The sequence below is a fragment of the Mustela nigripes genome, chromosome 13 (assembly GCF_022355385.1).
Source record: "Mustela nigripes isolate SB6536 chromosome 13, MUSNIG.SB6536, whole genome shotgun sequence".
NCBI classification, from domain to species: Eukaryota; Metazoa; Chordata; class Mammalia; order Carnivora; family Mustelidae; genus Mustela; species Mustela nigripes.
The window spans coordinates 144001389-144016312 of NC_081569.1; positions in this window are offsets into that span (position 1 = coordinate 144001389).

Genomic DNA, 14924 nt, shown 5'->3' on the forward strand with positions numbered 1-14924 from the left:
GGGATGTTCCCCCGGCCCCGCCCACCCCTCCACAAGCCCAGGACACTGACTGGCAGGGCCACCAGCACTGTTGGCTGCCCCTGGTGGCCGCAACACTGGGAGGCAGTTGACAGTCACTGGACCAGACCAGACCCACACAAGATGCCGCAGCGTGGCCTCTCCCATGGGGGCAAAGGCCTCACTCAGGTCTGCAGGGGCTAACCCCGAGGACTCCCTCCGGCCCCCGAGACTGTGCAAAACAGGCCCAGACTCCCTTCCTTCCTGGTCGCGTAGGGGAACCAGTAAAGCAGTGTCTCCAGCAGGACTGGGCAGACCCCTTAGGAAGGGCCTGGCCTGGAAATCAGAACCGATCTGGGAGCTGGGGACGGGCTCTGGAGCTGTCCCAGGTGGGAGGGGCCCCGGGGACCGGCCTGGGGACTGGGAGCAGTGATGGGACAGAGCTCACTTGGGCAAGAGGCGGAGCTTCTGATGAGCCACGGGGTGAGGATGAGCTCCCCGTCACTGGCATGTGACCAGAGCTGGAAGAGGGACCACAAGCTGAAGAGGGACCCCGGTCCTGGACGGGACCTACCCGAGCCCCCAGAGAGGAGGTTCCTTGTCCCCAGAGGCCTCTCCCAGGGATCCGGGACCTTGACTGCGGGAGCAGCCCTCGGGAGAGCCACCCAGCTCTGCCTCCGGCAGACACCAGCCTCCCCTCCTCTCCCTCCGTCCTGGGAGTACTGGGCCTGTCGTCGGTGAGCTGACCCTCAGCGGGTTCCTTCCCTGCCTCACCTGCTCCTCTGGGCAGAGACCGTGTGCGACATTGTGCTGTGCTCCGTGAACGGCGTGATGCCGTGCTGTGTGCTGTTGGCGGGGACACGCGGGCTCCTCCGCCCACCCACACCGCGGTTCCACCCGCCTGGACGGCTGCTTTCCAGGATTTCCCATAGATCTTTTAAGGCCTGAGAGTCCCAGGATCTAATAATTCTGTAAAACTCTGTCTCAGCGTTAGTCCTTCTGGGTCAGTTTCCCCAAGCTGGGGTGCTCCTTTCCGTATCTAGGCTTCGAATCTTCTTGTGCTGGCTGAGTGGTCTTGGATTTTAGTTTTTGGTGTCTTCTCTGATCCAGTGCTTTGGGGTTTTCCCCCAAGAAATCCTACTCTATGTATGTTGGCTCCTTTTCTTTCTTTCGAAACACCTCGATTGGGATAGAATTTACATATTATGAAATTCACCCGGAAATTATGAATTTCCGACGTACAGTTCAGTGGGTTTTAGTGTCAGTACAACACTGTGCACCAGAACTAGAACCGTAAGGTACAAAGAGACCTGTCAGCGGTCCCAGCTCCGGCACCACGGGTCCACTCTGTGTCTGCAGAGTCCCTGCTCAGACACCCCGTGTGAATAAAGTTAGTAAGTGGCCTTGTCTGACGGGCTCCTCTCAACCAGCAGGGTGGGGTTACGACTCTCTTTTTTAAAGACTTTATTTATTTAATGAGAGAAAGAAAGAGTGCTGCATGGGGGAGGGGCAGGGGTGGGAGAGAGACTCTCAAGCAGACCCCCCACTGAGCACAGAGTCCCCCTCGGGGCGCGATCCCACCACCCTGAGACCATGACGAGCTGAAATCAAGAGCGGCCTGTCCGGTCCCCAGCGGCCGCGCCCGTGGACCCCGCCCCGCGCGTCCTTGCGAGGCTCACTCGCGGCAGGACCCTCCTCCTGGGCGCAAGGTGGTGTCTCCTGCCGTCCTGCCTGCCCACGTGCTGGGCGTCCTGGGGGACTGAGATCTCTGTCCGGGAGCCATTCGCAGCAGGAGCGCCTGGGGATGTCCCACTGTCCCATCTGCCGGCGGGCTGTTGGGAGCAGGTCGGCAGTGGCTCCGGCAAGCACCCCCACCCGCCGCCTCCAGGCCCAGGGTCAGCAGTTCGGAGCCCGTGGTGGGTGGGACCGGGGCTGAAGGCGACACACCCGCCAGGGGTCTTGCTAGGAGCACCTATGGGGGAGACGCTCTGACACCAGGTCCCGCGCCCCAGCTGGGTGTCCCACGAGCGCCCCCAGTTCTGTCACGCCCACGGGAGCCGGCCTCCAACGGGCGAGGGAGCAGAAGGCCAGTGGAGGACAAAGCACCAGTGGACCCCCTCCCGCCCCGGGACCCCCCTCCGCCCGCCGGCTGGGCCGTCCGGTCCTGCTCTGTCATTGGCCAGCGAGCTTGTCAAACCTAATCTCTCCCCTAGCTACGTTCCCTTTCTTGTGATTTCTTTTCTTGCTTCTTACTTTTTTAAAAGACTTTTATTTATTACTTTGAGTGAGAGCTCGAGAGCACACGAGCAGGGAGAGAGCAGAGGGACAAGCAGGCTCGCGCTGAGCGGGGAGCACAAGGCAGGGCTGGATCCCGGGCCCCTGGGGTGGGACCCGCGGGCACCGCACGGACAAGGCGCTCCTCTCCCGCTTCCACACAGGTGCCCGCGGGCTGGGCTTGGTTCTGTGTCTTCCTGCTCGTCCCTCCGCGGCCCGTCTGCGCCCGGTCCACACAGTGCGCGTCGGAGGCGGCGGTCTTTCCTGCCAGGGCCATGGTCCCGGAGCCTCTGCGAACCTGGCCCAAGAAGGCGCGCCCTGCCTCGTCCTGGCCAGCTGCCCGGCCTCGTCGTACTTCCTCAGAGCCTGGGGGGGCCCGGCGATGTGCCCCCCACTCCGCCACCCGCCATCTGTCCCAAGAAGTGCAGGTCGGCTTAGTGGGGTGGGCCCTCAACGTGTCTGCTGTACCATGATGAGGTGACGTTGGAAAGCCCCTGGGATGAGGCTGGAGGCCAGGGACCCAGCCAGGGCTGGAACATCCGGTCTCACCCCATGACCTCTGGGAGGGGAGACAGGCAGGGGGGGTTCAATCCATCACCAACAGCCAATGATGTAATCAATCGTGTCTGCCTAAGGAAGCATTTGTAAAAAGCCAAAAAGGACGGGGTTGGGGTCCAAGAGCTTCCAGCTGTCGAACTGTTGGAGACTCGGGGAGAGTGCTGAGCTCAGGGCACGGGAACTCCACCTCTTCCCCGCCCTCGCCCTACACACCTCTGCGGGTTGTGTTCACAGTTGAGTTGTAGTGTTTCCTGAGTCGCGTCTGTAGTCAGGGGGTCAGAAGCACAGGTGATCGGGGCCACGGCCACCGGCATCTTCAGTGGGGAGGAGCCGTCGAGAGGGACAGAGCGCTCGCCTGCCGGGTCTTAATGCAGTAGGGGATGCGGCTGAGGGCTGGAGCCCACGGCCAAGAAAGAATTCTGGAGACATCTTTAGTGCAAGAAGGTGATTTTATGCAAGCACAGGACAGGCCCCGTGGACAGAGAGGGCAAGGGCGCGGGGGCTGTGAGCGGGGCTGATGATCCGCGTGGGCGCTGGGGGCGGTCCCGTTTCACCATGAATAAGAACAGGACCGAGGAGACAGGCGCTGGGGGTGCCCTGGTGGGGAAGACAGCCCCCCGAAAGCTCTGCTCCCTCTTCTGCTTTCCCAAAGGTCACTGGATAATGAGGTCTTGGCCCCGACAGAGTGGGCACTTGTACCTGGTTAGAGGGGCCCCTGGGAGATGGGCCCATATGCAGATGAGGCCATTCCTTCATCTCTGGGCAGGGTCGGGGGGCGGGGAAGTGGGGGTGCTGGGGAGGCTGGGACCATACCCCTCCCAGTGTGCGTGTGCACACACACACACACACGCACGCACGCACCACCATCTTCTCAGGCGGCTTTTTTTTTTTTAGATTTTATTTATTTTTGCGAGGGAGGGAGAGAGAGCGAGCACAAGTAGAAGCTGGAGGGGGGGCACTGCCGAGGGAGAAGCAGGTCCCCGATGAGCAAGGAGCCACTAAGCCTCGGCCTGTGCTGCCGCTAGAGCAGCTGCACTGACCCAGGCCCACAGCGGCCCCAGGGCCCGGAACCACCCTTGGCCCCACCCTGAGCCCCTCTCAGGCCCCGCAGCACTTCCCCCCCCCCCGCCCGCCACAGTCCGTGAAGCCGGTCGGACGCGTCACCCACAGCCACGGAGCCCGGCTGGGTCCCGAGAATGCCCAACACCGTGTGTCCCCACCTGGAGTGCGGCCCCTTCGCCCTCCCACCGCATTGCGGGCAGGGACGTCCCAGGACAGAGGCCTCTGCTAGAGGAAGGGCAGCTTCGGGCAGCCGAGCGCTCCCCACGGCGGCTGGGCTGCTGCAGAGCCCCTGGAGCAGGGCCTGGATTTCCACCTGGGCCCCCTCCCCTGGGCCCCGCCTCTGCGACTGAGGGAGCCGGGCTCGCCTCTTAGAACCCTGCGTCTGTCTGTTCGCCTGGAAACGTTCCTCTGACCGATTTGTCATCCACGACACCCTGGAGACCAGAGAGCGGCCCAGAGGAGGCCGTGAAGAGGTGGACGTTCTCCCGTCCTGTTCTGGGTGTGGGTCCCACGGCTCTGTCTGTCAGCCTCATCGTCCTGCACGCTTCGGCCATATGCTTCACTGCGCGCAAACCGTACCTCAGAAACCCAGTCCACGAAAGACTTAGGCAGTAGGGAAACCCGACTGGCTCAGCTGGTTGTCCGCTCAGGTCCCGGGATCGAGCCCCGCGTGGGGCTCCCTGCTCCGTGGGAGCCTGCCCTCTCCTGCTCCCCCTGCTTGTGTTCCGTCTCTCACTATGTCTCTGTCAAAGAAATAAATAAAAATCTTAAAAAGAAAAAAAGGAAAGACCGGAAACAGGGCAGCCAGGCCATAGTGAACATGAGGAGGCTGACGTGTACAGAAAGGCACTATCGACACCACCGTGGCTTCTGCTGACTTCTGTCAGCCCCAGAACATGATCCTGTTTCCACCAACTCTCACCCAATATTCTTAAGTGACCATGTGACTTATTACTGTATGCATAAACCGAATGCTTCTTCAACAAGTTCCCTACCATTGAGAATTCACTGTTTCTGGGGTTTTCCTTCCGACGTGGTAAACTGCCATCCACACCAGGAGCTCGAAGCCTGTGTATATGCTAAATCTTCCTCTTGACCTAAGTCCCAGGATTGGTATCCCTGGGACAAAATGCACTCATGTTTTAAAATTTGAAATTTTTTTTTAATGCCATGTGGAAAGCAGTGATTTCAATAGACTTTCTGGTCCCGCCTCTCATTGGTCTTTATTCCTGGGGAGGCTGGCGGTGCTGGGCCTGGAGGGGCCGGAAGGGGTGGGTCCCCCGTGGGAGACATCACTCCTGTTGGCGACCAAGGGGGGCCGCACACTGGGGCCTCACAGCTACGTCTCAGAGAGCTGCGGGGCTGTGGAGACCCAGCCCCAAGAGAGGACACCCACACAGCCAACAAGCGTGGCCATCCTGCTGCCCAGGGTGTTCGTCAGTGCCAGCACTGGGCCAAAGACCGGACTGGTCCAGATGGGGAGCCACAGTGACAGGAACAGAACCCAGAGGAGCTTCCCACAGCCACAGGGACAGCGGCGACAAAACCAGAGGCTTCAGGGTCCTCGGACACACCGTTGGCTCCACCTACCCCAAAACATGTGGTGCAGGGAAATCTTGGTGTGGTATCCAGTGAGAGGCTGGGCCTTGCCAGCTCTCTCTGGTGAGACCAGTCCCCAAACCACAGCTAGCCAGAGCAAGACCGAGTCACACCAAATAACACTGCAATCCAGCTCGTCCTTCCTGACTGTGCTGTGGGACCCAGACCTCCTCCATCCCAGCAGCCCGAGGGCTGCTCCCAGCAATGGCCAAGTGGCTCCAACTGGACCAGCTCCAGTGTGGGGACATCCACAGTCACTGGATGTAAGGACAACTGTCCAACAGAGTGGAGGAGAGCCAAACCCAGACCGACGCTGGAGGACACAGACACTCAGGAGTCCGTGCTCGCTGGGTGAGCGTCCCATGTTTGTGCCTCTGTGTCCGAGGGCAGGCTTGCCTGCTTGAAGAATCAGAGGACGGCGTTGGGGGTGACTGCCGCAATTGGAAAGGGAGGTACGACCCCAGGAAGGGAGCCCCGAATGTTCATGATGGGTTCTGCTCAACTCCTGGCTGATCTGTGAGGTGTGTTTGCACAGGACAGACTCCGAGCAGCTCTGTTGACAGCACAGAGATTTTATGCAAAGCGGAGACTGTTCACGGTTAGAGTCCAGTTCCGCTAACCCCTCAATAAAACAAACAAACAAAAAAAAATGAATGCTCTGAAAGTGAACCCAACAGAGCCCCTACAACGTACCGGTCACAATGTGCAGGACACAACCACAAATCACTAGACACGCAAAGTGGCAGGACATGGGACAACACCCAGGAGAAGCCAGAAGACAAAGGAAGAGCTCCTCAGCGAGCACACAGTGGGGGAAAGATCAGCCAAAAACACCATCCCGAGAAGAAGGTGAGACACAGAGAACCTGTCTTCCCTGGCCCTTTGCTAAGAGGAATACCGGAAGAGACGCTAAAGGAAATGATCCAGGCGTGGATGGGAAACTGTAGGAAGACGTGAAGAAGTCCGGACAGGACGACATCTGTGCACAAACTGAAGCAAAGACACACGTGCACGACAGCGCTCTCAACACTTCACCGAGCTTGAAACACGAGGAAAACTGCGGACACCACAACCAGAGCAGAAAGAGCAGGCGGCAGGCGTTTGCAATACGAACGTGCAACAAAGCATCCAAGACTTACGTCCAGAATATACAGATATCTAAAGAACTCCTACAAATCAAAAAGAAAAAGACAGACAACTCCACAGGAAAATGGTCAAACAGACTTGAACATCACAAAGGAGGAGCGTCCAGAGATCCGCAAACGTGTAACGGTGCCCGTTTCACTAACCAGCATGGAAAAGCAGATTAAAAGCCCAACATCATACCACAAACCCACAGAAGGACCAACACGGAAAACACGAAACCTTCCTGTTATCAGCAAGGATTAGAGTAGTTGGAGCTCGCGCGCTTCGCTGGTGACCGTGAACGCTGGCACAGCCGCTTTGGAAACGTGTCGGGCAGCGTCTGTGAAAGTCGAACACACGCAGATACACACCTAAGACTTATCCAGCAGAAACGAGTGTGTGCGTGTCCCCAAACACCTACTAGAATGCTCAGGGCAACACAGAAGCCGAAAGCCGAAGCCCTTCCATCAGTAGTAACTCGGGTGAATGAATGAGGGGTGTCCGCCCGCTGGATGACGCAGACAAGACAGGAGCCCCCCTCAGACCTCTCATTGCACTGAGTACGCAGACGCCAGGGACCTCACATGGGAGGCTCCACTTCCAGAAACACCAAAGCCCCAGAGACAAATCTCCAGTATCCTCGGGTGGGGGTGTGGGAGGGAGGAGGAATGAGGGGAGCTCAGGGACAGGACCTGAGGATGGTCACCTCCATCTGCATGTGGGTCACAGGGTGGTTCAGATGGTGGCATCAGAGGCGCTTGTCAGCGCACATTCTACTTCAGGGAACACGAGCTGGGCCAAAGCCCCGGACCCGCACATTCGGGAAGCAGAGCGAGGAAGAAGCGGGGAGGGTGCCCGACCCCGTGTGCACGCGGACTCGGGGGGCCTCCACCACAGCGGCAGAGACAGGACCACCATCCCCGTGCGCTCTCGTATCTGTGTCCTTCAGTCTGGAGAGCTCCGTTCAGAGCCAGTCGCTTTCGTAGTGAAGAAACAGTTCCTGAAACTCACCAGTTCCTTCCGTTTAAACCCAGATGAGATAAATTTGAAGTTTGGTGTTAGGGTGAAGCCTGGCAGGCTTATCCCTGTCGGCTTTCCAGTGACTTGCACCGTCTTCTCCACGTCACACCTGCCGAGCAGGATGTCCGGAGCAAGATTTAACAATTTAACAACGGTCGTTTCTTAGAGGTCGAATTTAAAATGACTTCTACAGACTCTTCTGTAAATTGTTCACCTTACTTGATATTTTTAATACCAAACATTGGAAAAAACCTTTATTTTCTGCTTCTAGTTTAGCCATCACTAGCTGAGCAACCTTGAGCAAGTCTCTTCATGTCTCTGAGTTTCTGTATTTACAATTTTAAAACAGAGATAATATCCCCGATTCATAGATTTTGATAAGGATTAAGTTAGGTCTTTCGGGTGGAGTGTGGGTGTGTCTGTCACCCCGTCATCTCGCCAGCTGGCCGGGGCAGGGTTACCAGATAATGCAGAATAAACTCTGTGTTTAATTCAGAATAAATCGGATAAATCTGAATAATTCAGGTAAATCTGAATTTCAGACAACAAGTAAGTTTCAGCCTAAGTGTGCCCCATGCGGTATCTGGGACATACGTGTACCGAATATTGCATACTTACATAGTTACACCAAAATGGGATTCACTTCTTATCTGAACTTCAAATGTATTAGATACCCTGTATCTATATTTGCTAAACCTGACACCCCTGCTCAAGCGCATTGCTGTGCTTTTGCCTACTTGGTTTAACAAGTACCAACCCTGCACCCAGCACAAGGCAGGCTTTCAGGAGATATCGGATGGGTGGATGGACGCATGCTTGGGTACTGGATGCTGGAATGGTTTGAACACCAAACAGCCTTAAGTATCCGTGACTGAGCCAGGGTGAAGCAAAGGAAGTGCCTGCTGCTAGGAAGACCCCACCCCAGCTCGGACGCATCTTACCGTGTCTGGGATTAATCTGCTCGGCTTCTGTGTCCATTAAATGGAAATGCTCTGCTGTGCCCCAGCAGGAGGAAGCCCAGTGTGCTGGGGCAGGGGCCATATGTCCTTGACATGGGAAGGAGGGAATCTGCCTCCAGGCTTCAAAACCTTCCCAGCCCATACCTGATTTCACCTAAAAGGTAGCCTCTTCATTCCTAGCACCAAGGAGCTGTTCTCAGACAGCTGACCACCCCCCTGCCCACAGCCACGCGTGCCAGCCTCTCCCGGCTGCCATCCAGAGCCTTCTTCAGTGAGGACGTCCAGTCGGAGAGGCCTCCCCCACCCAGGAGTCCTGAGCCGCGGGAACCACATCTTTCTAGAGAGGTCCACCTGCTTCTATAGGAAAGGGGCTCCGATCGGCAGGCCCACAACACCCGCAGAGATCCCGCTGGCCAGCTCTTCTCTTTTGGAGAGCCACCCCCTTGTTGAACCAGGCCTTGAGGGAAGCAGCCCTCCGCTCGTCACAGAGAATGTCTGGGGGGGGGGCATCTCCCGGGGTGGGGAGCCCGTCATCGTCAACACGGCCCTTCCTGCAAGGCCCCCGGACAAGGAGCTGCGAGCTGTTGGCAGGAACGGCAGGGTGGGGAATTGTGCAAAGTGGACCCGGGACGGGGCGACACGACACAGCAGCTGGGGAGAGCCCCTCCCACCTCCGTGGGAGTTTGGGGAGACAATCCCGCTTTCTCTCCTTGCCTCCTTCAGGTTGGGTGTCTTGCAACGAAAATTCTCCCGCTTACGTCCGCATCTCTGAACCACACCACACAGGGCGGCAGGGCCGGCCCTCGCCGGGACTGGGCCTGGCACCATGGGCACCCGCACCAGCGCTCAGGGGCCAGGGCGCCATGCCCCTCTGTTCGGTGGCTTCCTGCCGACTCTGATGTGTGGGGGGCAGAGCGCCATCACCCAGCACACTCCCTGCCCCGCCAGACCCATCTTAGACAAGGAGCCTGAAACCCAGAAAGAAATAGAGCACAGCTGGGAAGCCAGGGTGCAGTGGGGGGGTGGGGGGGCACCCACCGCACATCGGCTCAAGGCGGCATGCAGGGGAGGGTAGGCCGAGGTCAGCTCCCCGTGCTGCACGTTGGTACAAACGTTCATCCCAGCACAAGACGTCACTGCCAGGGTGGAGCCTCCATTCCATACTCCAGAGCCCAGCTGGGAGGGATCCACAGCGAGACTAGGGGGCCAGGAGCCCCTTCCCCTCCAGGGCCTCAGGTGTCCTACCCACATAACAAGACGGGGGAGACTGACCTAACTGCAGGCAAGTGGGAAGGCAGGGCAGCCTAGGGGGTGGCCCCGGTCAGAGGGGGCACCCTCTCCACCCACCCCTGCCCCAAGGACCAGGAAGGTGACCCCAGGGGCCAGAGGAGGGCCAGAACCTGTCCAAACCCCTGCAGAATTCCCCCTGGGGGACGGCCCCTCCCACAGCTGCCACCGAGGTTCCCAGGGCCCCAGGGGAGAGGGGTCTGCAGCACTACAATACTTGGGGGAGGGGGCCTGGTACCGGGTTCCCCTGCGCTGTGCTAAGCTCAGGCAGTCCTGCAGATTCTGGGGTTCCTGGACTGGGGTAGGGGAGTCCCCAGGGGGAATCCCGGAGAAGCCCCTTGGCAAGGCCCCCCCACCCCAGAGGTGGCCCGTTTGGGGATGCGAGCATCGGACACTCCTCCCCACTGATCAGAGGGCCCTGTGGGGGCTGAGGTGAGAGCCGTTTTGGGAAAGACCCACGCCCAGTGCAGGCCCAGGAAAGGCCGAGGTGAGGCGTGCCCCCTCCTCCCCCAGCGGCTCCTCCTCCTCTTCTTCCCAAGGAGGCAGATGGTGATGGAAACCGCCTCCTTGGTTTTCCGGAGGATGACTCAGAGCGCAGCTGCTTCCTCAGCCCCACACAGCAGCCTGCAGCCTGCCCTCCCCCGCCCCGGAGCCCCGGGCCCCCCACCAGGCCACTCCTCCCGGGAAGACGCTGAGCAGAGGGTCTGCAGGATCTCGGCCCCCCCACACCCACTCCCCAGGCCTGGGTGGGGAAGGGCTGCCCGTCCCCCAACCTGGGCTGACCCCATACAGCCCCAGCTGCGAAGCCTCTCGCTTCCCACCCCCCACAACTGACGTCAGCACCCCTGGGCAGCAGGAGGACCGTGTGTTCTGGGCTCCCCCGGAGTCCCAGGGTGGGGAGATGTGGGGAGGAGCGCAGGGGAGGGGCGGGGGCTGGGCGGCCCTGGTTCTCAGGGACTGGGGAGAGAGCAGAGCGCGGGGGGAGGGGAGCGCTAGGAGGGAGAAGAAGCAGAGAAGTTTCCAGCAGCAGGAGGAGCAGAGGTCAGTGTGGAATGCGGCAGGAACCAGACAGACCAGCTTCCTCCAGGGGAAACGCCAGCTGGAGCCCAGCACGGCAGACCTGCCCCAGGATGGCCCCTGGGGACACAAGCCCCAGACCCCTCAACTCAGAACCCATTCCTCGCTCAGAGCTCAGGGGCAGCTCTCCCCCTGCGGAAGCCCCGGGACCGCTGGGCGTGCCTTCTCCCCGTCACCCCAACGTCGCTTCCTCTCCGCATCCTGCCAGGCCGTGGTGCGGACCCACCCCCAGACAAGGGTGCACATGGACCCACACTCACCTGGGGTGTGGAAATGAGCCTGCGTTAGCGTCTCTGTTCGCTGCCCCGTGGGAGAGCTCCCCTGGTCCCGCCCCTCCGGACTGCGCAGACACTGAGCTCAGGGAGTTTCTGTGCCTTTGCCCGAGGCCATGGGCTGGGGCCAGTCCAGGGCCCGAAATCCCAGACCGCAGCGGGCACTTCCTTCTGTGGGAGCAACTGGGCCTGGGTCGGCAGCCGGGACTCAGACCAGGGGCCTCCACCTTCCGGCCTGGGACGTCGAGTAGGTCCTTGGCTCGGGCAGAAGGTCCCCTGAGAGCTGAGCAGGCTCCGGGCCCTCCTAGGTTTCCTCCCTGTGTGCTGGCCCCCGTTTGGGGCTTCAGGTCCCCTAAGTCAGGAACAACCGAGACCCCTCATCTGCCTACCAGGTCGACGGGAGGGAGGGTGGGAGTCGTGCCTGGGGGGTGCCGGGGCCCAACGGCAGGGTGGGGACGCAGGTGTGAGCTTCGAGCTGGGCCATGGCACCTGCCTTCTCTGTGGCCTCGAGCGAGCTCTTAGCGCCTTAGATGCTGGGTGTCCATCTGTGGCAGAGGGCGACACGGGCCAGGCAGGGCCCCGAGACCACGGACGGGACCGAGCCTGCACCGGACGCCCCGCTGCTCCGAGCATCCTTCCCGGGAGGGGCCTGGGCTCCTCCCCACACTGCGCACTGGGCTTCCCACGGCACACACGGACCCAGGTCCCCACGCTGGGGCCAACCACAAGGCCAGGCCCTGGCTGAGCTGCCCACGAGGGACCAGAGGCACAAGCAAGCCCCTGTCTCCTGGGCCTTCCTGACAGACAGTGGGGTGACGGCCCCACCTCCCCACGGCAAGAACCAGAAGCTGACCTCTGGCCCGCCCTCACACACGTGCACACTCCCACCCTCAGCTGGAACCACACCAGCTCCGGCCAGCTTGGCGCTGCCTCCCTGCCCCCCAGCCCCGGGGATCTTTCCCCAGAAGGCAGGTCCCCCCATCCCTGCCCCTTCCCCGGCCTCCTTGTCCTGCTCCTTGGCTTGTCCAGAAGAGCCTTCAGGGACTCCCCCAGCCCCAGCCCCTCAGCCCTCCGTCTACAGTGGCCAGCCAGTCCCCACCAGGTCACCGGAGGGCTGCTTCCCCCCGGCCTCCTCTCCTACCCCAGTCTCCACAACATAGTAGAGGGCACCGCTCAGAGGAGTTCACACCACTCACGCTGGGTAGCCCTCCCGCAGCCCTGGGCGGGTCTCTCATGGGGCCCCAAGCGGCCAGGGTTCCTGACCAGGACCTGGCAGCGTATGCGCGCAGAGCCTGCATCCCGGCCCGGGTGCTCCCGGGCTGTACCGCGGGGCCGCACGGCCCGCCGTCCACAGGGCCCTAGGGCAGGCCGACTTCTGGAATGCGGCCTGTGGGCGTACACTCGTCTGCATGGGGTGGTCATGCCAGTGGCTTCAGACGTCAATGCTGCCCCACCCGGACCTCCGCACCCCCCACTCCCAAACCCACCTGCCCCTCCCCCTACTCGCCCCGCCCTTCCTGCAACCAGGGGCCACTCCAGGGAGGCGGGGGACAATTCAGGCCTGAGCAGCTTTGGGAGAAGGACTTGGCCACCTCTTAGCCAGTACAAGGGGGGAGGCGGACAGAAGAGTCCAGGCTCTGCTAGCTGGGGTCAGCAGGGTCCCCCAACCAGCACTGAATCAGCCCAGGAGCCCAGAGACGCTCTCCTGCGGGGGCCTAACCCTCACAGGGCCCAGCACGCGGAAGATGGGTCTGGACCACGGGGAACCTGCGGAAGAGAGACTGCACATGGGGAGGGGAGGGCTCCTGGCTGGAGGACAGAGGCACAGCCTTCGGGGTTCCCTCAGACAGCAGCCGACCCACGGGTCCCCCAACCCTGTGGAAATGGAGCTACAGGCTGACGCACTCACTCAGCAAACCTCCCCTGGCAGGCGTCCCAGTCAGGCCCTGTGCCCGGAGAGCAAACATGGGGGCTGGGCAGGGCCCACGCCGGCCATCCAGAGCCCGGAATGCACAAAGGAAAGGCTCCAGCTGCTGGCAGGGAGGGTGTGACGGGCTCCTGCGAAGCTAAAGTAGGAAGGACCCCCCCAGTCCCCCTGCGCAGGCTTTGAATCAGGACCTCATGAAGTCATCTGCGCTCAGTAAGTGAACGACGATTTAAAATGGGAAAAAGACAAAGGACATCCTCGTGACAGCCACGGGCAGGGAGTCTGGTGCCGCGCGCCCCTCGTCTCCGTGGACTCGATGTGGTGTTGGCTGCTCCCGGCTGGGCCGGGGTGGGCTGGGGACCCGTCTGGAAGGACCAGCTACAGAAGGGCTCGGGCAGGCGCTCCCCCAACAGCCGGCTGCCCCGACTTGGCAGAGGGCACGGCTGTGCACCCGGAGACCACCTGCCAGGGGCCGACCTCTGCCAGCGCTCGGCCCATCCAGTCAGAGTTAGATTTCCAACTGATTTTAAAAAAACATGGCCAAAGCAGTAAGGAATGGGTAGATTAAAGGAAACGGGGTGCCGCCTGAGGAGACCCAAAAGGACTTCCTGGAGAGGGAGGCACACTGAGCCAGGAGAGCCCGGAGTCCACACCACATCACTGGGACAGCCCGCGTGAGGCACCCCTGCAGAGCTAGGACAGGGCAAGCCCACCCAGACCCCTCCCCACCAAACCCCCTCGGCCACACCTGGTCTGGAAACCGCAGATTAATCACACACAAGCCTGAGTCCAAGTTCAGCGGGAGAGCAGGAAGGACAGTGACCCTCCCTGGGACGGGCGTGTAGGGAGAGGCAGAGTGGGGGCAGCCCACGAAGGGCCAGAGGGAGCTGGGAGGGAGGGGCACCAGGGCGGTCCGGGGTGGGGGCCACCCCTGCAGAGCCAGCACCCTAGAAACTGGCAAGGCCGGGGTCCCCAGGAGGGCCACATTGCAGTTTGAGCTTTTGGGTTATTTTTAGCCATTAAACCTCCGCCTGCTATACCGGGTACATGCTGGGCCCTGCTGGGCGCTCAGGAAGGTACAGGGGGCTGGGGCAGGGGCTGGGGCAGGGGCTGGGGCAGGGGCCGGGCCTGGCAGTAGCGACCTGGGGGCATGGAGGCTTTGGGAGTGGAGCAGGCCAGCGGGGGCCCAAGGAGCCCCTTCCCACACCTTGGACTGAATCTGTCAAGTCCGTCCATAGGACAGCTTAGGGGCAAGGGGGTTCTTTTCCACAAAGGTGAGGAGGCCCAGTGCCTCACTCAGGGATGGCGGGAACAGCACGGAGCCCGGATCTGAACTCGGGTTGTTCTGGGACGACAGGTGGCTACGGGGCTGGGGGGGGCCCGGAGCAGGGCTGAAGGCCAAGGGGCGGGTCAGAGGGAGGCAGGCGCCGGCCGCGATTCCACTCGTAAACACTGTGCGACAGCCTCCTTCCCTAAAATAAAGCCTTTAAGACCTACGAGGCCCAGGCTTGGCACCGTGTCTCTAAGAAACACAGTTCAGGAGCCAAAAACCACTGGCAAGGAATTCCAGACTTGGTCCCCATCTCTCTAAGAACACCAGGGAGAGCCCAACAGCAGCCGAGAGGCCCTCGCCCCGCCCTCCGCCCCGCCCCGAGACCTCTCCCCTGCTCCCTTGCTCCCAGCCCTGCCTCTCCAGATAGAAAAGAAGACGCACCCCTGAATCTGCAGCTTCAAGGCCAAGGGCAGGCCTAGTGGGAAAGGTCCTGC